Source organism: Protopterus annectens, chromosome 9.part0 (genome assembly GCF_019279795.1).
Source record: "Protopterus annectens isolate FY-2018-M chromosome 9.part0, PAN1.0, whole genome shotgun sequence".
NCBI classification, from domain to species: domain Eukaryota; kingdom Metazoa; phylum Chordata; order Ceratodontiformes; family Protopteridae; genus Protopterus; species Protopterus annectens.
In genome coordinates, this window is record NC_056743.1 from 88,381,211 (window position 1) to 88,406,522 (window position 25,312).

Sequence of the window (25,312 nt, forward strand, 5' to 3'; positions counted from 1 at the left end):
CATGACAGATACTGGCATCTAACAGTTCTACCCAAAAAGCTTCTGTCAAGCTTGCAAATGTTTTGAAAACCAGATAGGGTTGGATGAAGGGGGGGGGGGGGGTTAAAATTACTAGACAGCTTTATAGAGTTAGATAAACATCGTTAAACAAAAAGTTAAGATTTACCTTTCTTGAGTATAATTTCAGATTAGCAAGGAGGAAGTAAGGGCAGCTATGAAGAGGATGAAGAATGGAAAGGCTGTTGGCCCAGATGACATACCAATGGAAGCATGGAGGTGCTTAGGAGAAATGGCAGTGGAATTTCTAACTAGATTGTTTAATGAAATTTTGGAAAGTCAGAGGATGCCTGAGGCGTGGAGAAAAAGTGTTTTGGTACCTATCTTTAAGAATAAGGGTGATGTGCAGAGCTGCAGTAACTACAGAGGGATAAAACTGATTAGTCACAGCTTGAAGTTATGGGAAAGAGTAGTGGAAGCAAGGTTAAAAAGGGAGGTGATGATTAGTGATCAGCAGTATGGTTTCATGCCAGGAAAGAGCACTACAGATGCAATGTTTGCTCTGAGAGTGTTGATGGAGAAATACAGAGAAGGTCAGAAGGAGTTGCATTGCGTCTTTGTAGACTTGGAGAAAGCATTTGACAGGGTGCCTAGAGAAGAGTTGTGGTATTGTATGAGGAAGTCGGGAGTGGCAGAGAAGTACGCAAGAGTGGTACAGGATATGTACGAGGGTAGTGTGACAGTGGTGAGGACTGCAGTGGGAGTGACAGATCCGTTTAAGGTGGAGGTGGGATTACATCAAGGATCAGCTCTGAGTCCTTTCTTATTTGCAGTGGTGATGGACAGGTTGACAGATGAGATCAGACAGGAGGCCCGTGGACTATGATGTTTGCAGATGACATTGTGATCTGTAGTGAGAGTAGGAATCAGGTTGAGGAGACTCTGGAGAGGTGGAGATATGCTCTAGAGAGCAGAGGAATGAGGGTCAGCAGGGCTAAGACAGAATATATGTGTGTAAATGAGAGGGAGGGTAGAGGAATGGTGAGGATGCAGGGAGTAGAGTTGGTAAAGGTGGACAAGTTTAAGTACTTGGGATCAACAGTTCAGAGTAATGGTGAATGTGGAAGAGAGGTGAAGAAGAGAGTACAGGCAGGGTGGAATGGGTGGAGAAGAGTGTCAGGAGTGATTTGTGACAGACGGGTATCCGTAGAGTGAAAGGAAGGTCTACAAGAGTGTAGTGAGACCAGCTATGTTATATGGGTTGGAGACAGTGGCATTGACAAAAAGGCAGGAGTCAGAGCTGGATGTGGCAGAGTTAAAGATGTTAAGATTTGCAATCGGTGTGACTAGGATGGATAGGATTAGGAATCGGTATATTAGAGGGTCAGCTCATGTTGGACAGTTTGGAGACAAAGCAAGAGAGAAGATTGCGTTGGTTTGGACATGTGCTGAGGAGGGATGATGGGTATATTGGGAAAAAGATGCTAAGGATGGAGCTGCCAGGTAAGAGGAATAGAGGAAGGCCTAAGATAAGGTTTATGGACATGGTGAGAGAGGACATGCAGGCGGTTGGTGTGACAGAGCAAGATGCAGAGGATAGGAAGAAATGGAAAGAGATGATCCGCTGTGGCGACCCCTAACGGGAAAAGCCGAAAGAGAATGATGATGATGATGATGAGTATAATTTCAGGCCCATAAGCACCATGGTACAAACATAAGTCACTTAGCAAAAAGATGTCCTCACAACTGGTGTCTAAAAACAAGCTGTAGTTATAAATTTTAAAATCCCACATGGAATATATTATAATTTTCATGAGAAAGCGTGGTTCACCAGAAGGGCTGTTGCAAATGTCATCAGGAAGATTTATCATCTCTGATTGTACTGGTTCCACTGGTGAGGACGTGATTGGTTCATCTTCAGAGGTTGGTAGCGGTACTGTACTCATGATTGGTTGATATGAAGGTGTTTCACCATTCACCTGTTCCCATTCGTTCCTCTGAATACCATTGGATTTGTTCTTCAATCTCCGATGATCTGAATATTTGCTATGCTAAAGCAGCCGCCTGATTATTAACCTCATTACTGCCATCATCCTGGTTAAAAGAAAAACTGCTGTTAAAAGACTTATTACCCCATGTTTGAGAGATCGGAGGAGTACAATAAGCTACACCTTTTAAATGATTGATTCTGTTATGCACCAGTTTCTTTGTTTTTGTTTGCCTTATTTTTACAAGTTGTTATTCAATACTACTAAAAATACATGCATGATCCACATATTTATTATAGTCCAGATCTTGTACAATGGAATTCTCAAGTAACCAGACTTCATCTGATAGCTGTTCAATCATTTCAGTATTGTGTCTAATCACTATGCCCATATACTCACAGTGAAAAAAAACTAAAAGTTCTTGATGTAAAGAAGAATTTTCCACCATGCCAGTGGGGAACCACCACATCCTTAATCCTTTTGGGACTCTGTTGACTCGTATGGATTTGAGGAAGTAGGCATTGTCCATTTGTAATTTCTTTAAGTAATTTGTAATCAAGTTCATCTAAACGGCTCACTATATTGCCTTCCTCGTGCATCTGGCCATCTGCAAAATTGTAATTATTCTGTATCCATTCATTAAAATCAGGCAAATTAGTCTTCTCAAATGAAAGTTCTAGCTACATTAGAGGCATTATATTGTAAACCACTCTGTCCATCTGGTTGAGTTCTTGTATCTTGTAAATTAATTATTAGTTGGAAATTAATAAAAGCCATATTATTTGTCTCCAGGGCAGTAGGACACAAGTTAGTCATAACATCTGATTTTTGACCAAGTTGTTAAATTAACAACATTAAGTTGCCCACAGTGTTCTGCCACTCCAAAGCATTACTATCTTGAAATAAAGGTAAAGAAGCTAGATCTTATATAAAAATTGTGAGTGAAGATAATGATATAGAATCAAAGATAGACTATCTATTGTGTATCGCAGAACTTAAAGGACTTACTTGAATAGTACAGTTTTGTACCTACCATAAATGTAGATGTTCGAAGATCCACATTGCTGCAGTCCTAACACTTGGGTAGTCCGCTGTCCACGGTCGGCCCGAATATCAAAGTATAAGGCTGACGTTGGTCAGGGCGCATTTAACTGACGTCAGGACATCAGGGTACAAATGCGCATGACCGGCGTCATATCCTCAGTCTTTTCTTGCCCCAGATGTCAGAAGACCTTAAAAAGAAAGGTCAAAACCAAAAGACAGCAAACAAATAACCAACCACCCTTGCACTAACTATATGTACAAAAGATATAATACACACAGTATGTACAACCCAACCCACACAAACACCTCCAAGTACAGAGGGGAAGGAGGGAGGGTAAATTGGACTGCAGCAATGTGGATCTTCGAACATCTACATTTATGGTAGGTACAAAACTGTACTATGTTCTTCATCTCACATTGCTGCAGTCCTAACACTTGAGTAGAATCTCAAAGCAGAGATAAGGGAGGATGGCTAACTATAAGGAAGCAGGAGCTGCCAAAATGCCCTGCAAAACCGCAGTGGCAAAACCAGCCCTGGACTTAGAGTAAAGTGGCAGGTGATAATGCCTAGAGAAGGTATGCACAGAACTCCAAGTAGCTGCCTCTAAAATATCCTTGGTTGCCACTCCCCTCAAAAAAGCTGTAGAAGTGGCAGTATCCCTAGTGGAATGAGGCCTAATCCCAGCTGGAACCTCCTTGCCATGATGGGAATAACAGAAAGCAATGCAAAACCCAATCCACTTAGAAATAGTTTGTTTTGACACAGGCTTGCCCTGAGAACTCAAAGCAAAAGAAACAAACAACTGCTGAGACTGCCTGAACCCTTTAGTTCTGTCCAAATAATAACGCAACTGCCTGTGTACATCCAAAGTGTGCAAAATCTTTTCCCCTTTATTTTGGGGATTTGCATAAAAAGTAGGTAAATGAATAGTCTGGTTTAAAGCCACACTAGAAACCACCTTAGGCATAAAGGAAGGATTAGTACGTAATGATACCCTATCCTTATGGAAAATCAAGAAAGGCTCAACTGCCATAAGGGCCTGCAATTCAGAAACCCTTCTTGCAGAGGTAATGGCCAATAAAAAGCAGTCTTCCATGATAAATATTTCAACTCAGCAGTAGCTGCAGGCTCAAAAGGTTGTAGAGTGAGTTTCTCCAACATAAAATTGAGATCCCAAGCAGGAGTAGGAGCTCTTCATGGGGGTCTGATATTCTTTGCCCCTCTAAGAAATTGCTTGAACAAAGGATGAGAAAACAATGGCGGGTCGCAATCATAGTGAGCTGAAATTGCTGCAGCATGAACTTTAATAGAAGAGAAGGACAAACCTTTGTCCAGTAACTCAGTAAGATATTGAAGAGCCACAATTAAATTAGGCTCAGAAACATCAAAATCCTTTGCTGTACTCCAAAATAAAAATCTCTTCCATTTATCAGCGTACACTTTCCTTGTACTAGGCCTTCTAGCTTCCAAAATCACATTCAAAACTTGTTGTGGAAGTTGAGACCCTTTATGGTTCAAAACAGAATATGCCAGGCTGTTAGGTGAAGAGAGTGAAGTTTGACATTGAGCAAATGGCTGTCTTCCTGTGACAACAGGTGTGGAATGAAGGCAAAGGCCATGGAGGCTTCCGTACTAGACTTCTCAGTAATGGGTACCAGTGCTGTCGAGGCCAATCTGGAGCTATTAAAATCATCCTTGGCTTGTCCTGTCTGACCTTCAGAAGTACCTTTGGGAGGAGAGGCAGAGGTGGAAAGGCATACACATGAAGATTGCTCCAATTGAAAGAAAGAGAATCCACTTTCCAAGCTGTGGGATGAAACCTTTTTGTGCAAAACTTTGGCAGCTGATGGTTTAGTGGAGAAGCGAACAGATCTATGTCTGGAGTTCCCCATGACACTGTCAATTTCTGAAATACATGAGGATCCAATTTCCACTCGTGGGGATCCATAATTCGTCTGCTCAACACATCTGCTAAGGAGTTCTGTGCTCCTGGCAGAAACCTTGCCTGAAGATTGAGCTGTAAACTGAGAGCAGTCTCCCACAAAATCATTGTTTGCCTGCATAGAGGATAAGAATCGTTCCCCTTGCTTGTTGATGTACCACATGACAGTTGTGTTGTCTGTTAGAATCAACACCTGTCCTGGAAGAAGGAATTCCTTGAAAGCTATTAATGCAAACTGGACTGCTAACATCTCCTTCATGTTGATATGTAGATGTTGTAGTCTGACAGGCCACTTGTTTTGTATCCATTTTCCATTCAGATGAGCTCCCCAAGCTTTGTCTGAGGCATCTGTCGTTAAAATCTGACTTGCCTCTGGCGGGTCACAGAGAGTCCCTTGTTTAGGTGACATTCCTGAGCCCACCACAAAAATTCCTTCTGAATGCAAGGTATTATTTGAATGACAGTGTCCAGATCCTGGCAGTGCTGTGTCCATACATTTTGAGATACCATTGTAGCTTCCTCATATGCAGTTTGGCATTGGGAAGCACCAGAATACAAGATGCCATGAACCCTAAGGCTTGAAGGACTGTCCTTGCAGTCAGCCCGGACTGATGAGATAGTTGATGGAAGTAAAGGGATAGACTCTTTTGTTTGTCCGGGGTTAAAAAGGCCATCTGGGCTGCTGTATTCAGTCTCACACCCAGAAAGCACATGTCTTGAGAGGGTACTAGACTGGACTTTATTTCGTTCACAGAATACCCTAGGCATCTTAGCACTGCTATCACATATTCCAAATGACGAAGAAGCTCTTCCCTTCCTTGAGCCAGAATTAGGCAGTCGTCCAAATAAGGATAGATCTGTATTCCTTTTAGTCTGAAGAAAGCTATCACTGGAGCCAGAACTTTCGTGAACACTCTGGGCGCAATAGATAAGCCAAAGGGCAATGCAGAGAACTGATAGTGAGAAGTCCCAGCTCGAAAACGCAGATACTTTCTGCAACTGAGTCTGATAGGAACATGAAGGTAAGCCTCCTTGAGATCCAAAGTTACCATCCAATGATCTTTGCCCAGCAGAGGTAAAAGCTGCTGCAACGTCAACATTTTGAACTTGGGAATGTCCAGATAAGTGTTGAGGATAGATAAATCCAAAATTGGTCTCCACGTGTTCCCCTTCTTTGGTACTAGGAACAGGCGAGAATAAAATCCTAGGCCCACTTCTGGCAGAGGGACCGGCTGTATGGCCCCTAGTTGGAGCAACAGAGAAACCTGTTTGTGAGCCTCTATTCTTTGTTGAGGAGGAACGTCTGGCATGCCTTTGAAAGGAGGCAAGGTATGGAAATAAAACCTGTAGCCGTGGTGTATGATATCCAATACCCATCTGTCCTGGGTAATTAAACTCCAATTCTCTTTGAAGAGTGCCAACCTTCCTCCCAAAGGTGCTGCCAGGCGAGCAGGCTCTGGCAGCTGAAAAGGTAGGTCATTGGGTCTGTTTACGAAAGGACTGACCCCTGCCCTCACCCGAAGCCTGTGCAGGAGAACTCCCTGGTCTAGGCCTGAAAGAGCCCTGAGCTCTGCCCTTACCACGTCTAGATCTACCCCTAGACTGGGAATCATAAGAAGGATACGTCCACCCCTTAGTAGGCCAATTTCTACTAAACTTTGGAGGCTGGACTTGCAAAAAATCTTTAACAGTCTGCATAGACTTAGCCTTGTCTTCCATTTTCTTTAAGACTGTCTCAACAGGAGGCCCAAACAACACATCAGATTGTAAAGGAGCATCTAAAATCCTTGTTTTAACATGTTCAGACAAATTCTGATCCCTCAGCCAGGCGTGCCTGCGAAGAACAGTCCCAGTGGCAGCCACCCTAGATGAGGCCTGTACAGCATCAAAACCACATTGCAAAGAATGCTTACCCACCTGTTCAGAAACATGGACTAAATCTTGCAACTCTTTACAATCAATACCAACTGCCAGAGCATCAACCTTAGACTTCAATTGTGAAAGGAGATAGTTTTGGTATTTCAACATGTGAAACTGGCAATTCAGAGCCCTCATAGCAAGAGTGGAAGAAGTATAAACTTTCTTTCCCCATCTATCCAAGGCCCTAGCCTCCTTATCTGTAGGAACCGGATTCTTAACAACAGAAGCCTTAACACCTTTAGGCCCCTGGCTAACAGTTTCTGGGTCTGCCCTAGGACTTTTAAAAGATACTTGTGAGCGTCAGGCACCCTGTAATACCTATCCGCTTAACAGGAGCAGGAGGCAAAGAATCAGGATTAAGAGAAGCCTCTGTAAAACATCTTCCACTACATCCAAAACAGGAGGTATAGCCAAAGGCCTATGCTGGGGTAAAACAGAAATTCCTAAGCCTTTTCCTGGAATCAGAGAAGTCCTGACCTTCCCACTTAAAATGCTCCCTCATGGAATGAAGAGTTTCTGAAAAAGAAAAATCCTCAGGAGGAGTAGCAGAAGGAGTAGAATCATCCACATCAGAATCAGAGTAAGGAGAGTACTCCTGCAAGTCTTCAGCCGAAGACTCTGAAACATCTGAAGCTTGCTCAAAATCCCCCAGCTCAGGCTCCACCCTAGGTCTCTTAGCAGGAGGGGGCATAGAACCCCTAATCAAAGTAATCAAATCTTCTGCCATTTTAAGCATATGCTTCTTGGGCATAGTACCTGAAGAGCTAGGGGTAACACCAACTGAAGCTAAACCTGGCCTGCCCCTGGGAGAAGCCTTAGTAACAGAAGGAGAAGGCCTAACCACCTTAGGAAGGGAGGGGAGTATAGTAACCTGAGAAGCCCCCTCAGCCTGACTTGCCTCCTGAGAGGCCACATCATGCAATAATAAAGTTTCACTCTGTGAACACAAAGAAATCTCCGGTGGAGCCACCGGCTCCACCGACACCTCTAAAGAACCGGCGTCCGGCACAGACGGTTCTTCTAGCCTAAGCTTAACTGTCTTGTCCTTGCGCTTCTTCGAGGAAGCCGGCGGAGCATCCGGCGGCATTTTATAATTGCACCGCTTCCCAAAGACTAACCTTGCACAATCCAACCTTCTCTTTATAGTGCGTTTATTAAATCTAGCACAAGAGCGACAGCCAACAACGTCGTGCTCAGGCCCTAAGCAAGGAATACACAAAGTATGATAATCTCTATGCGTATCTGTTTCCCACAAGAAACGCAATTATTAACTTTTTCTGACATCCGGTAAATGACTGAGGCAAGAAAAAACAAAAATATTCCCCAACGGGGTACTTAGCCAACTTTGAACTCGGTCTGAAACTTCTAAATAGAAAAATCTCAGAACGCCAACCGGCACTTGCAATGCTGCTTCTGCATCGGACCATGCGGCAAAAAAGACTGAGGATATGACGCCGGTCATGCGCATTTGTACCCTGACGTCCTGACGTCAGTTAAATGTGCCCTGACCAACGTCAGCCTTATACTTTGATATTCGGGCCGACCGTGGACAGCGGACTACCCAAGTGTTAGGACTGCAGCAATGTGAGATGAAGAACATCCCAAGTTAAATTGAATCACCCATTACCTTTTATGAATAGAAGCAATAGATGTAGATATTGTAAATATATACATGTGTGTACAACTTTTAAAATAAAAGGACATACTTTTTTGTTAAAAGAAAACATAATTGTGCAACTATGGGCCTAATTTATATAGCTCTTTGTTAAATATGCCAATGTTTTTATATAGGGAAGAGAGAAAAATTACACCAGTGAATGTACAAACATTTATATGATATAAGAAAAGGAAAAACTACAAATCCCCTGTTTAAACATGTTAAAAAAATATTGAGCATAATTTTAAATGTATGGTCATTGAGAAAACACACATATCAGAATGGGGGGCCATGGGCATTAATCTTAGAAAAGGAGTTATACTAGCAGATTTATTGGAACTCTTGTGTGTGGCCAGGTTTAAATGAATATGTTTCAATTATGCCTATTTTGAAACTGAAAGCTTTACAATGATAAACATAAGAGTTTATTTTGGTCGGGTTTATCTTAAAGCTTTGTATATATGCATATAGGTAAAAAATAATTTATGGTATTTAAATGTGTGGCTGGATACTTATAGTTGTATTTTTAAGGTGTATGCAATGTTTTACATGGCACGTTGTCTTTTCAAACGTTTGTAATTCGTTTTTATCACGATTCACAGGACTAGATACACTTAAGTGATTTCACCTTTGTATTCACTATCCGATGAAGTTTTACTGAGTTTAAGATTAAATTGCTTACCATTAAAGTCAAAATTTTTTTGAGCCTTCACAGCATGTGGTTTCCTTGTGTATTCACTAGTTTTTTTTATTGGTCTTCATTAGTCTACAAAAGTATTAAAAGTATATTCTTCATATGTCACAACTGATGTGTTTTCTATTATGACAGAGGATCTAATGTTTCCAGGTTTTGAGAACCTATATAACCAGCATAATCTCTTCTACATGTAACTCTGCTTTTCTGAGAACTGTTCTGTACACTGAAATCCTACCTATATGCACCCCATGATGTCGGAGGTATCCCATAGTCAAGGTCTGATTTGGATAAGTGGGGTTCTGAAGTGCATGTCCTTGTTCTGTAGGACTTGCTGTAGCCATTATTTCAGTTTCATGCTTATAAAGGTTAGGGCCTGAGATGGTTCTTTCTTGGTATTCAAGTATGACTAGAGATTCTTCTTATGCACTCTGGCCAGAGGCACCATGTGTACAGTGGGTACCAAGTGACAAAGAATGTTCTGGGACTTCCCAGATGTTTTAAAAGCGGCTTCATTTTGTTGTCTACAGCTGAAATCCTGGAAGATCACATTTCTACTTGCCAGAAATGTTCCTCTACTTGCTCAGGAACAATGCCTGTGCAAACAATCTATGGTGTTCTCCAGTGCACTCTGCATATACTGTGGCTGTTCAGGCAAGCATATATGTGGATGCCCTTGGTCTTGTAGTGAGCTAAGGCTATTGTCAGACATTCTGTAAGAACTCTGGGAGCAGTAGCAAAAGGGCAAGAAAGTAAAAGGGTAAAGGTGACTCCCATTACAAACCTCAGGCAGTACCTATATCCTTTTGAAAACAAGGATTGGGAAGGCAGTACCTATATCCTTTTGAAGACAAGGATTGGGAAGGAAGGCATCTTTGAGCTCTAATGTTGTTAGTAGGGCCTGAGAGCCCAGTAAGGGCAAGTGGAACTGTAGGGCCAACATCCTGAATACATGAACTTTTTAAAATCTGTTTAGCCTTGGTAAGTTCAGAATGGGTCTTCAAGCTCAGTCTTTTCTTGGGACAAGGAAAGAGTCTTGAATACACATTCACTCACCTGGCCAAAGGGAAGAGGTTCTGTGATTCCATGTTTTAGCATTTCTGCTAAGAGGAGTACAAGGTGTTCATAATTTTTTGGTACAAATGGAAGGCTTTTTATTGTGAAACAGTCCATACACACTAGGAACAATTTTAAGCCCATTGGTCTAAAGGTTTGCTTAACCAATTTTAGTAGAAGGCCAGCTAGTCACCTATCTTTGGACAATTAAGGATAGGACTAGGTATAGACAACCATGGTATGGATTTTGGAAGGAGGCTGTAATTGTTACAGCTGCTCCCTTCTGAGATCGTAGCTCATAAGGGTTCACAGACCTCCCTCTAATCTGCTGCCATTTTCCTGTGTAGTTGCCTGTACTTTCTCTGCCTCCAGCATTACGTACCTTAATTACATGAATAATCACCATTACATTTGGGAATAGTATTCTCAAAAATTAGTTTGAGTCCATAGTTTTTCATTTGTACTCCATATTTTTAAATACACATTCAGAGGGGGTCTGATGAGCAATTACCTAGGAGGCTTGAGCCTACACATCTTCAAAGACTGGGTCTTTAGCCATGAATGTCTACCGATAACTGACCCAGCTGCAAAGGCCCTGGATGCTGCATCCACAGCATTATGCTCATTTTATAGCATTGATACTCCACTGTAAAACAGTCTTAGCTTGACTTATCATGGCGCTTTCAAGATTTCATCTTGTACTACCAAGTGTCCTTGTGTTGCTTACCGCTATGAAGGCCAAGTGTATACTCTTCTTCCCAAACTGGTATAACAGTCTCTCTCAGTCAATGGAAGAATATTCCACCCTGAAGTCATTCTACTTCCCTTAAACATTTCCATGGACAATATGTCAATCTGCAATGGATTCTTATACAGCCAACTTGTGAGGATCATTAACCCTATGAAACCTGCTAAATTTCTAGGAGACATGGGGGTTGGGAATCTAAGATTGTTGCTTGAAAAACATTCAAAGGGTGTCCCAGACTGGTAGGACAGCTACTGGGCTAGAGAGGCAAAGACGCAAAGTCTCAGCATCTGTTCTGGGAATTAATGGCTCCCAACACTGACATGAGGTGTTCTCTAATGACTGTGCATGCCCAAATGACATTTCCTCTGAGGAAGGATCAGCGGCCAGTCTGACTTCATTGTCTGCATTAAAGCCTAGGAAAGTCATCCTCATTCTCTGTGTAAAAGCCTATGATGGAGGAAAGCTGTACATTGTACTTGGGTTCTTCCATATATCAAGAATGAGAGAAGTCAGTTTCTCACATGAGAAACGTTCCTCTTGAAAGGGGGAACTCCAGACACATGCGCACAGCTTTTCTTAATAACTACATGCTATAGAAATTGAAGGAAATTATGAGACAGCTTAACTCATCCCTAGCAGAAATTCTGGGGAACATTCACCAAGAGGCAGATGTCCATAAGAGGTACCTAGGTAGATGCATCAGGGTCCTTTGAGGATGGTCAGTTGTCAGGGATTTTGGAAACCTGGGGGATATCCCTAGATTCTAACTTGAGGGCATGAAATTCTTTGACAATAACTATGGGGATTCTGTCTTCTCCTTTAACAATCAAATGTCATTCCAAAGCAGATGCAGTGGGGGGCTGGGATCCAAAGTCTGGTCTTTACGCCAGTGAGATGTGCTAGTTACTTAGGCATAAAAGCATTGCAACAACCATGTCATCAGGTCTAGGATCCTCTGCAACTGTTGCTCTCAGATGAGAGGGTCTCTGATGAAGCTGTAAGTTCAAGGATTTCGCTTTCTTTTCCTCTGTCAATGCACTTCCCCTTTCATCTTTCTGGGATAAAGATGTCTTCTATTCTGCTGCCAGTCTACAAATAAAATGGATGAGTTTAACATGTCCTCAAGACTCTGTTAACTTTAAAGTCTTGATGATCCTCCTGGCACACACTACAACTAAACACACTGTGCTCTTACATAGGTGGGAAAAAATGTATATTTTTATGAGGTATTTAGGACTTACAAGAACACCTTGTGGCTTTCTCAGGACCAGACATTCACCCACAGCATGCCTGAAAGTCCGCTTTCTGTACTTTTGTTTACAATCAATATACAAGCAACAATCACAAAGGCATGGATGAATAGAGTCCCCAAAATGGTTTCTCTCTCAATGCTTTACAGCCATAGGTCTGGACCAATTCTGTAGTGTAATGCACTCTTCTGTAATGAAATCATATGTAATAAGAAAGAGGTACTTGTTTTTAAGTTACTTTTGACTTTTTTTTTTACTTTTTGACATTAGGGAGGTGAAAGGGGTTTGAGGTTAGTCAAAGTTGCTCCCCCATATTCGTGACTGTATCTCAAAGGGAGATGCTCTTTGGTGCAGAGGCAGACTGAAGGGGAGACTTGATGACCTTATCCATCTCAACAGTGATCTCCTCAGAATCATTTGAATCCTTACAAGATCTGAAGTGTACTAGTACAATGCTACCTACTACATGTGGGAAGCTCATGAGTAGTAGTGCTTAAAGGTAAACATGTGACAGACACTTGACATTAGATCATCAGGAACTGATCCTTCATCATAAATCAACTACAGGTTGCAATTATTCTATGTAGAGAACCATGCTGAGCCTAGTACATGCTTCAGATTAAACTCCCTAATTGCCCCCAAGTGCATACACAATTAAAGCACCCTCTGTTTATGAAACAGCTGTCTGTTGTCATGAATTTGAAGCATGAGCCTGGATGCAGGATGGCATCTGGATTCCTCCTTGCCTGGCACCTCCTAGTCCACATGGCCCAGAAAAGTCATACTAATAGGACAGTTCTTAGTAGTACCTTAACTGTTAAGGCACATCTAGGGAGTGCAGAATCATGTTATGGGGCTATCTGGATTAGTGTAATATTTAAATTACGCTTGAAATTCTTTAATAATTTAATTGCCCCTCTTACCACTACTAGAAATATCTGCTTGTCCTTGTTTTTCACAACTCTACGTTATTCTTGCACATCTCAATGTAACTGTATTACTTTCAGTGCACAGGACATTATAGTTGCTGTGTGTAGGCACTTTAGTAATTAACAATGTTTTTGTCTTTTATTAGTTAAATTACCTAATTTCATGTGTCTACTTTCTTAACTGTAGACACTGGATGATCCCTCACCTGTTTTACTTCATTTTCAGTTTCAAATTCCTCTCAGTTTAATTTCTCCAAGTATTTGGGGCTTCTATTAAACTATTTCAATACTGTAATGTTTACCTAGTCCTTACTGTAACACCCATACCAGGATACAAACTCAGAATTAAGTGATCACAACTTGCAGGACTATGTGCAGCTGCTTCTACCTCTAACCTGCACAGCTTACATTTATTTGCATCTCCCACTTTATCTATAGACTTTTCTAAGCCAACATGTATAAAGTCCACTATCTTGAGTGGTCATTATTAGTCTTCCATCTTATTTCTTAAACTAAATTCTACTTGGTCATTCATGTATCACATATTGTTCATTCATTCTTTGTACATGCCACAACTGTGGACTTTCTACTTTGTCTGTTTATGATCTTCTTAATCATTTTGCTTTTTAAGCACTTCATTATACTATATTTTTGCTAATTCTGGTTTGATTTCCACAATTACTCCATTTGTAAATGCTTCTGTTAATCTGAGCAAGGATGTCCATTTAGACTTATTTTCTTCATGGTTTAACATTTCCACTTTATTATGATCTGATAAAGTTAACAATTTATACAGTTCCAAAAATGCAGACATACATATATTCAATCAGTTTCAGAGAGACCCATGCTTCCTTCATACCAAGGGATATGTAAATCTTGTCAAACACTATTTTTGCGTACTACTGACAGTCATAAGTTAGAATTCTTACTTTCTGGACTGAAATCTATTTTACACAGCGAAGCATATTTTCAGTATTAATTGCAAGCTTATAAAATTCCTTACCATGTATTTTGCTCATTTGCTCATGCTGCACTGCTGACCCTTCATCTAGTTCTGGATATTTATACACTCCCCTGTTACATCATTCTTCCAACATTGATATACATTGTTTGATGCATTAATATTCCCACTATAAATGCTTTCCATATAATTTTTATACCACCTAAAAGTTTTAACCACTTGTAGATACAGGTGCTTGTACAATGAACTATTTTTCCAAAAAGTTGGTGGGATGTCATATGACAGGTCTGTTTTATTGGAAACAAACTGTGTCCATAACTTAATGGAATGAAGATAATTCACAACAGCAATAGTGCCAAAGAATCACCAAGGACTATTCCTCCCCATATTCTCCTATTTCAAATGGTAGGTTGCCATTTTTCATGGTTCAGTTGTACAGGGGCATGCCATCTTTTCATAGTGACAGCAATAAAATGTACCAATGGAATGAATCTTGTACATCTATAAGCATTCTACATCATGGTTTGTGGGATACTTTTGATTTTTTCTTAATCTATCCATCCAGACCGTACAAAGATTCTAGCCTTTGTTAGATCTCTTTATTACAACTTTATTTAGTAGAAGATATTCCATAACTCCATTTTCCTCTTCTCTTTTACTAACCTTTCCACTCTACTGCTATGACCAGGGTTTCACTGAATAATGGCAGACAATGTTTGCATCAGCTCCTATATGCTTTCTGGAATGCAAGTTATTGTTTAAGAATTCATAGGATGGTTTGCAGTTGATGTTTTAGTAGGAGTATGGTTCCTCCACTGTTAATCAGGTCAGTGTCAGTACACACACACATATATATATATATATATATATATATATATATATATATATAAAAATATATATATATATATATTTTTTTTACTCAAGGATAAACTGTGCTGCAAAGAGTTAACACCTTTAAGCCAGAAGCTGGATCTAATGCTTTCCTAACTAGGAAATTGTATTTGTCTGCATCTTGACAGTAATGTAATTTCATTCCACACATTCTTTTATGCTTTTGCTAGATTAGCATTCTTGTATTTAACAAGGTCTTCAAAAATACCTCTTCAGGGCTTACTGAAGGGGGGTTTCAATATTGTTGCTTGTTTCCATTATGTCTTAAGGCCAATGCCTATATCACTTGTGCTCCATCATGGTGGCTGTAGAGCGCAGATAACAGTACACATTTAAAGCCAAGACAGAACACACACAAAAGAATAAAATAAGGAACAGCTAACTGGGGAAATATGAGAGGGAGAAACAGATGTTAGATTCCTACTGATGCACAAAATGAAAAGTTGCCTTGTAGCAAAAAAGGAACAATCACCAGTATATCCAACAAATTTAACGAATCATTTGACGCCAAAGCCTTCAAGGAGTACAACACAAAGCAAAAAAAAACTCGCCCCATATATACAGACATATAATTACATCAATTAAACAATCATACAATTAAAGAAGTACTCTCCAATTACATTCATCATTCAGTCCCCTTGGAGACAGGGTGTCAAATTTTAAAATGTAAGTAGATTCTTTTAGAAGCAACGGTTTCTTAATAAAAGAAACACCAAATCTAGATATTTGTATTTTTCCAAAACAGTGTCTTGTAGCCCTTTACTTTCTCCATCATGAAACAAACTAAAATTTTCAGCTAGAGAGCTCTCTGCTTTTTTATTAGCAATATCCCTCACTTGTTCTAAAATTCTAGTTTTAAAACACCTTTTTGTTTCTCCAATATAAAATCTGTTGCAAGGACATCGCAAGGCATATACAATACATTCAGTATTGCAAGTAAAATGGACACAAGTTCTAAAAGAAACATTATTTGTTTTAGGAAAAGTTATTACATACTTGCAAGCCTTGCACTTGCCACAAGCAAAGTATCACACATTGTCAAACTATATGGTATATTGGGAGATGGAATACTGAATTTACCTCTTACCAAAAAATTCTGTATACTTTTTCCTTTTCTGCAGGAAAATGCTAGTTCTTTGTTCAACCACTCTGAAGCATCTCTTAAAGATGTCATATATTTCCAGAAATATCTAACAAACTATTATTTTGAGACTACGGCAACTGTATGTTGTAACAAAAAATATATTTTCATTTGTCTCTTTCTTATGCACAGCCCCAGTGTATTGTCCATCCTGGTTACTGTTCTGGTGTCCATTAACTCTGTATTAATTACTGCCAACTATCCTGTACTGTCTTCACATCATAGCCCCTATTTTTAAACATGTCCACAGTTTTATCTAGTTCTTGTTTGAGATACTCTTCAGTATTACATAGCTTATACAAGCGAAAAAATTCACCAAAGGGAACAGCTTGTAGTGTGTGGGGTGGATGGCAGCTTTCACAATACGAAAATTGTGTGCTTTCACTAAATTCCCTGTGGACTGAAGTTTTTAAAACATTCTCAACTGAAATGTCTACTAAGACATCTAAAAAAGGGATACAAGTCCCAGTTTTCAGATTGTCAAATTGTAGTCCAAATCTATTATTTTGTAAACCGGCTATAAATTCATCAACTAATTAATTCCCTCCCTCAACCAGAAAAATGAGGTCATCAATACATCTGTAATATTTGACATGTTTATAAAAAAAAAAAGAATTTCTATATAAATGTTCCCTTTCGAACAAGCCCATACTAAGGTTGGCATACATCGGGGCAAAGGCTGCCCCCATGGCAGCGCCTTGTTTCTGATGGTATAACTCATTATTAAATTCAAAAAATTTTTTTGTTGAACAGAAATGGATAAGCTTTACAATATATTCTGTAGCAGGACTGTTTCCCAAAAAACATCTTATTGCCTCAATACTAAAGCTATGCTGCATGCTGGTGTATAAACTCTTCACATCTATTGTCACCCAAAACATGTTACAATTCCACTTAATAGTACTTATTTTTTCCAGAAAATCAAAACACATCACAAATATATGAAGGCAAGGTGCAAACTTTGGGAAACAAGTAACTGTGAAGAAACTCTCCTACTTTAAGAAATAATTACATCCTGAAACTATGGGGCTGCCTAAGATCCTTATGTAACTTAGGAAGGCAATAGAAATAGGCCAGTTTACAATTTTCTGCATTAAACTTTTTTTTTTGTCTTCTTTAGAAAAATAGCCTAGTCTATAGCCCTTGTGCAACAAATTTTCATACTCCTTTAATGCATTTTCATACACAAAGTTATCAACTTTTTCATAAACATTCGTATCCATCAAATGCTCCTGGCACATAGCTAAATATTAGATGTAAGACATGATCACCAGCTTATTGCCTTTATCAGCCAGCTTAAAAATTAAATCACTTTTGTTACTTAATGCTTTCAGTGACTTCCATTCTAACAATGTTAAATTGTAATTAATGTTATACATTTCTTTTTTAAATACTCATTATTCACAGCAAAATTAAGCATTTCAGAGAAATGTATAATACCTTCACTTAAAAAAGGTGGAATAAATGTGCTATTGTGTTTAACATGACTTGTATCAAAGAAACAGTAATCATTAGACTCAATATAAGAATCACATGAATAGAAACTGTCATTTAAAGTGCTAGTGCTACTAAAATATTTTCTTTAACCTCATTATTTACATCTGTAAAATAATATTTCAAATGTAACTTCCTGTAGAATTTATTATCACATTTCAATTCATGCAACCATGGAAGAACGGTACGTATAAGTTTTAAACCTCAGTTTAACACAGCAAATTCAGTCTCAGAAAGAAATTGTCCAGATAAATTCATAACATAGCCACTTGAAATATTACAACAGGGAGATTTACCTCATTACCCCCCATAACTTTGTTGTACATTACGAAATTTTTTTTTTAATTATTCTGTTTGCTGAGCCACTGGCAATGATGGAAATTCTCTGTTCTCCCCTTCCTCCTCTTCAAATAATGTATACTGTCCCTCTGACACTGAATAAGAGGAGTCTTGTGGTTTTGTTTCCTGGTTTTGAAAACCTAACATGATTGCATGTCTTCCTGTGATTACTCTTGCTTGCAAAAGCATTACCCCTCTCATAATCCCTGACATCCTGAAGTAACTTACCCTTTTTGCTATCAATGATTTCTGCTTCATATGTTTTTTTGTTTGTTTCACCACCACCACAGCTCTGCTTCATATGTTTTTAATTTATCATTAATGTCCAAGAATTTGTCCAGGGTCTTAGCAGTACTGCTAGATAATAATGTGCAACATAATGCATGAATAGATTCTTTAAGTTTTTGTTTCACTCTGTCTTGCTCCAGCAAAATCTGGACCTATTCAATGGTACATTTATGGGTGGCTACTACCCACCACTTATGAAGCACATCAGTCTCACTTTCTAAGTTAAAGGGTAGGAAGAGATCTTTGTATGCTCTTAGACCCCTAGGGGTAATGTCCAAATCAATATACTTCTGCATGCTTTGTAAATTAAAAAAAGTTGCAGTCTCCTTTCAGATATCTTTCTCAAGTTGCTCAAAAAGTAACTTACTTTCTACTGGTAAGGAAACAGGTAGCTGGTGACCCACACTGTTAAACACATTTAGAATGCAGTTTACTTCTCTCCTCTTCCTATTTCTCCCAAGGATGATGTAATATGTTGCCATTGACATTATTTTTGGAGCTATTCTGTCCCATAGAGCGAATCACAAAACCATCCAGTGAACAGTGAGAATTATCCACAGTGCTGTCATGAAAAACTCAAGGCAAGTTAAGACAGCATCTGGATCTAATGCCTTTCTAACTGGTAAAATGCCTTTGTATCTTGACAACAGTAATGTAATTTTGTTACACACATTCTTTTATGCTTTTGCTAGATTAGCATCCACAAAAGTCAAGAAAAAGTCACTGGAAGTTTCATGCACTATATTTGATGCATGCTGTACATTCCTTCTTATGCAGTGTTGTTGAGAAACCTAGAAGGACTCTTCCAGTGACTTTTTCTTGACTTTTGTGGATTCTACTGTGTCCTCTGGTTGAGACATCAGCATCAAGCATTTGTTTTTGGCTAGATTAGCATTCTTGTATTTAATAAGGTCTTCATAAATACCTCTTCAGGATTTACTAATGTGTACGTTGGGGGGTTCAATATTGTTGCTCGTTTCCTGTATGTCTTAAGGTCAATGCCTACATCACTTGTGCTCCATCATGGTGGCTATAGAGCATAGAGAACAGTACACATTTAAAGCCAAGACAGAGCGAGCACACACAAGAACAAAATAAGGAATAGCTAACTGGGGACATATGAGAGGGAGAAACAGATGTTAGATTCCTGTTTTCCTGAATGCTGGGTCAAAAATTTTGCCAAGGTATCAACAGGGAATTAAATCTGAAGGAAAGAACCAGGCTGAAAGCTATCCCAGCAATATGGAACTTGGAAAATAATCCCTGAAGCCTGAAAAGGAAAATGAGCTGTTGAGCAAAATTTTTAAACTGAAGTGGGCTAAAACCTATTGAGCTCAATTATTTGCTTTAAAATTCTCAGTGAATAAACTCCTATATGGGTGAATTCTACTTGTTAAAGTTGCTGTAAAGAACTGGATTTTCTGCTACATAGAGATAGCTATTTTTCAATTTACTGTTCGCTACAAGGAAGCAATTTTTTGTTGCTCCATTACTAAAAAAGTTGTTTCTGCAATTGGTTTATTACCATCAACGTTATTAAATGCTGCATTTTTTTATTCCACTGTATATTCCTCATGTCCCAAGCTTTATTTTGTTAGAAAAGGTGCAACACAAATCTTTTCTGTCTTTATAGTATGCTTTTCTTTTAGCACATAAAACTACAAGTTTTTACTGCCTTGTTCCTTCTTCTGTACTCCTGTCACGACACTTATATTCTTGATTTACAGCTGTCTTTGTTTCAGATTTCCATGGTAACCTTCTATTTGCCTTCCCCTCAATTTTTACCACGTTTTCTTGGCAATATTTCTTAATTGAAAAATAACATTTCCTGTAATATTATGTGGCCTTCTCAATGGTTCCAATTACTTCTTTGTATTAACTGAAAGTGTGTGCCTCATTCACTTTCTGTAGCATCTGCCGTACTTCCATTTATATTTAATCCATTAAGATGAAGATGTTCTTTTTTATGCGTTTCCTGTCCTTTCACTGTCAGCATAACCATAGCTTGGTTTTCAAATGATTCAAATAGAGTTTGACATTTTCCTTTGTGATACATCTTCATTATGGATATCCTGTTTCAGTTTCTCAATCACTCTTCTTGAGCATGTTACTGTTTTAATAAACCAGCTTCACTACTGACACCCTGTTTTAGTTCCTCTGTCACTTCCAGAGCATAGGTTCATAGGTGTGTACTAGGCTAATGGCACTGGAGCCTTTACAAGCCTAGCCCATAGGATTACCCTGGCATCATGCCACCTGACCTTAGTTCCTAGTGCCTCTGTTGAGTAGAGCCACTGGATTGATCCCGAGGGTAAATTTTCTATTTCCCATCCACTCCAAGATTTCTCTTGAAGAAGGCCAGTGAGGTGCTCTTCTTGACATGTATGGGAAGTCTGTTCCATAGCATGGGCAGTCCCTGGGTTATGAACCTGTCCCTCCAGCATGTTATGTTTATTGTGGTAATGAGGTTGAGGTCTCTGGAGCATATGGTGTGGAGGGATTGGGATTTCTTTAGATGTAGCATTTCTAACAGAGCTGGGTCAGACATGGCTTTGTAAGTCAAGTAGAGATCGCCTCTAAGTAGGCGAAATGACACAGAGAATAGTTGGAGTTTTGAGTCTGTCTGTATAGTACAAGTGTTTAAGGCCTAAGATCCTCTTTGTGTGGTACTTTTGTAGCCTCTCCAGTTGTTGCAGGTGTCTAGTGAGGTACATGCCAAATGCAGCATTGTACTCAATTGGCCTAATGAGGGAAGAGTAGAGAGAGAAAATGACCTCTTTCTTCCTGGATGCAAAACCCTTAGTAATGAGATGTGCTACACAGAAGGACTTTGACCACAGTAGCAACGTGGTGGTCAAAAGACAGGTTGCTGTCAACCTGTGTTCCCAGATCTCTTATAACACCTTCTGTGTTCAGTGGACTACCATCAATGTGGTAATTCAAGGGAACTGGGTTTTTCCCAAGGGGATGATGAAATTTTTTGGCATTGAGCTTAAAGCCATGGTTCTGACACCAGTCGTCGGTGTCATTGAGGCATTTCTGTAGGATGTCATCATCACTTGGGGAGTTAATAACTTTCAATCATCTGCAAACTTTGTCAGCCAGAGTCCCTTCATGTTGGCCTGGACTTCAGAGAAGTAGATACCAAACAGGAGAGGACCCAGGACCAAACCCTGTGGGACGCCACCCGTGACTGGTTGGCAGTCTGACTTGAAGTCAGCTACTTTCACACTGTGGGCTCTATCTGTGAGCCAGTTTGCAACCCACCTAGAGATATAGGAGTTGTTCCCTAGCTTAGTGAGTTTTTCTATGATTCCTGAGTGGGGAATGGTATCAAAGGCCTTGGCCAGATCAAGGTAGGCTGTATGAACCACCTTGCCTTCATCCACAGCTCTCCTGACTGACTCAAAGAAGTTGACCAAGTTGAGCAGGTATGATTTACCCTTCATAAAACCAAACTGTGTAGGATCCAGAGTTTAGAGATTCCCTATATTCTTGTTTATTAGTTCTATGATGATGCATTCCATAGCTTTGCATATCAGACTTGTCAGGCTAATTGGGCGATAATTCCCAGGGTCTATAGTCACTCCTCCTTTGTGAAGCGGGATGACTGTAGCAGTGCACCATTCGGTAGGGACAAAGCTTGAGGTGAGGCTGTGAATGAACAGGGCACACAGGTGAGGTGCCAGTTAACTTTGTAGTTCATGTAAAACACAGCCAAGGATATTCTCAGATCCCATAGAAGCTGTATTCTTGGCCTTGGACAGTGCTGTTTTAACCAGATGCCTGGCAATCTACTGGTATTGTGATTGCCTTATCCCCCCCCCAAAGTGCCAAAGGCCAAAGACTGGAAAAACTCCCTTATCAGCCTCAACAAAAGGTTGAGATCCCTCATCTGACAATCCTACGAGCTACACGGTCTAGGGACCTAAACCTTGTCACCACAATAAACAGAACATGCTGGAGGGATAGATTCCTGTCCCAGAGACTTCCCATACTCTGGAACAAACTACCTATCTATATCAAACAAAGCTCCTCATTAGCGCTCTTCAAGAAAAATCTTGATGATTGGATGGGAGATAGGAAATTCATCCCAGGGATCACTTATGTGGCTCTGCTTGACAGTGGCACAGGAAAATAATTTTCATGGGTGGCAAAAGCCAGGGTACCTTTGACTAGGCTTATATAGGCCCTAGGGCCAATAGCCTAGTACCTACCTTTGAGAGAGGAGTAAGGTTAGCACTGAATCTGTTGGCCAGTGCAGTAGCTCAGAGAAAATCTGGGTATTGCCATGCAGATTCTTTGCATAACTATAGAAGGCCTTGTGGTTGTCTTTACTATCTAATGCAATTCTGTTTTCATAGCTAGCTTTAGAGGATTTGATGAGGGAGTTTTTCCAGTCTTTGGACTTTGCCTTATTCTGCATTAGTTTCCTCCTTCTGTTGTAGAGTTTGCTTATGGCAGGGGACCACCAGATTGACTTTTTTTTTTTTGAGGAGAGAGTCTTGGTTCTATTGGGTATGGCAAGATCCATGCATTTGTGTACATGTTTGTACAGTGCACTGGTGTATAATCTGGAGTCATGCAACTATTCTCCATTTGCATGGTTGCTGTGAAGTTAGCCACCTCTGTTTTTAGGAGCCCAAAGTTAGCTTTGGAGAAGGTTTTCATGGTGGTTACCCTTTGTGTGTACGTGTGGGGGGGGGGTGGATTACCAGGATGATTAGTTTGTGGTCGGATCTAACCAGGGAGGAGGTGACTATTGGTGTAGAGCAACAGTCACCCATGTTAGTAATGACCAGGTCAAGGATGTTGCTACCTCTAATGGGGGTAAGAACGAGCTGGTCCAGAGCATTGGAATTAATGAATTCCAGAAAGCATTGGGCAAAGGTATTGGTACACGAGTAGTTTTCCCAGTTAATGGAGAGGTAGTTGAAGTTGCCCAGTATGAGAGTGTTAGCTTGGACCCTAATATTCTCCAGGGTGCTTAGGAACGTGGAGTGTGAGTCTTGAGACATGGTTGGGAACTTATAGCAGGCTACAACCTGAATCACTGTCTTACCCAATGTTAGCTGGACCTGAAGTATCTCTGATTTGTTATGTTGGGCTAGCAGTCTGGAGGTGTGCACATCCTTTATGAATATGGAAACACCACCACCTTTGGAGCTTCGGTCCAAGTTCTGTGGCTGAAAGGTGTGGAATGAGTTATAGCCTGGTAGTGCAGGGGTGCTTTCTGCTGCCTTGAACCAGGTCTCTGTTACAGCACAAATGTCGATGTTCTCTATTTTAAGAAGTGCTTTGAGCAAGTGCATTTTGAGATTTAGACTTCTACCATTGAGCAGCATAACTCTCAGACTGCATTTGTTTGTAGCTGTTACAGTGGTAATTTGGTGTTTGGAATACCACCTAAAAAAGGCACTATAGGGGTTGCAAGAGCCTTGGCCAGTATCCAGAAGCCCAGGGGTGACAGATGTAGGCCATCTCTGTCAAAGCATTGAGGTCTGTAAATCATGTCATCCCAGGCAGACAGAAACTGGATCCCCTTAGAAGGACACCAGAAACTTAGCCAACAGTTGGAATCAATAATTTTCTGCTTGTTCTGTGGTATAATTCTGGGTGATGGTAGGATGCTGCTCAGGGCTAGGGTCATACCCCCCTGGGCTACATAATCCAAGACTCCTCCATGTCTCTTTTCATGTAGTCCAGGGAGGTACATCTCAGGTCATTCACACCCACATGTACAATGACAGAGTCATATGTGTACCTGTTGTTGAGGGACCCGAGTGCGTGCATTATGTTGGTGGATCCTGGCATCTGACAGGCAGCTGACTGACTGTTACTTTCTCCTTATTCAACCTAGTGAGTGGGACATCAGTATTCTTCACTGCTGTTTTGCCTTAGGGGCTTTGGTTGAGTTCCACACCGTTTAGGAAAATTGTGCATCTCATAATTAGTGTTGTGTTGTGGTGGTCAGGTATGTTTCTGCCTTAGAGGGTCTGCTGTTTGGGGAGATTTTATTGAGAGCCTCTGCAAAGGTGGGTCTGTGGTTTGTGTTTTTATGTAAAGGCTGTGCTGGTGTGCTGTGTGTCCCATGTGGTGTGGTGCAAGTGTTCACCATCTCCTCTTGACCAGCCTTTCCGGTCTTGGCTGGAGACTTGAGTGGCTTCCAATTTAGATATCTAAGTGCATCTCTCATAAGTCTGAGTGTTGGGAGGTAAGAGGAGAGGGTTGTCATTGTACATGAGGCAGTTACTACATTGTCTTAGGATGCCCATGTTCACCAGGTTAATAAGAGAAAGCACAGGGAACTGACCTTTAGACATGCCTGGAGGAGAGGGCATACTGGAGCGGTTTCCTTGTAGAATGTTTAGTGCTGGTAGCACATTTGTGTGCTACAATAATTGCTACAAGAAGTCTGGTAAACTGATAAACTAGTAAAAGTGCAGAAGAGGAGAGAGCTAGCAGATCTAAGGGAAAAATAGAAGAGCAGATTTTTGGCACCACTTAGAAGCTTAGAAACAGTCCTGAAAACAGCAAATCTTTATCTGGACTAGATTAGTTACAGAAAAGGTGGGAAACAAGCACAGATGTGGACTTTTAAACCAGAAAGTTGAAAGATATGGAAAAAACTGCCAATAAGCTATAATTTCTGGGCCAGAAACCACTCAGTCCTGGATACAGCAAATCTGTATCTGGACTAGACTAGCTACAGGAAAGGGGGGAAAAATCACAAATGCGGGCTTTTAAAACCAAAAGTAGAAAGAGATGGAAAAACTGCCAAATGAGCCACCAGACTAGCATGCTCTTTACATATAGGGCTCTAATTCAAACCACTCATGTCTTGGTTGGACTATTATTTCAGTTTAAAGTTTCTTCCATTCTGAACTACAGAACTGTTTACTTTTCAGCACATTCCACTTGTATGTTGTTATTCTATTTCCTACAATTGGAAATTTTTTCAAATGTCTTTGA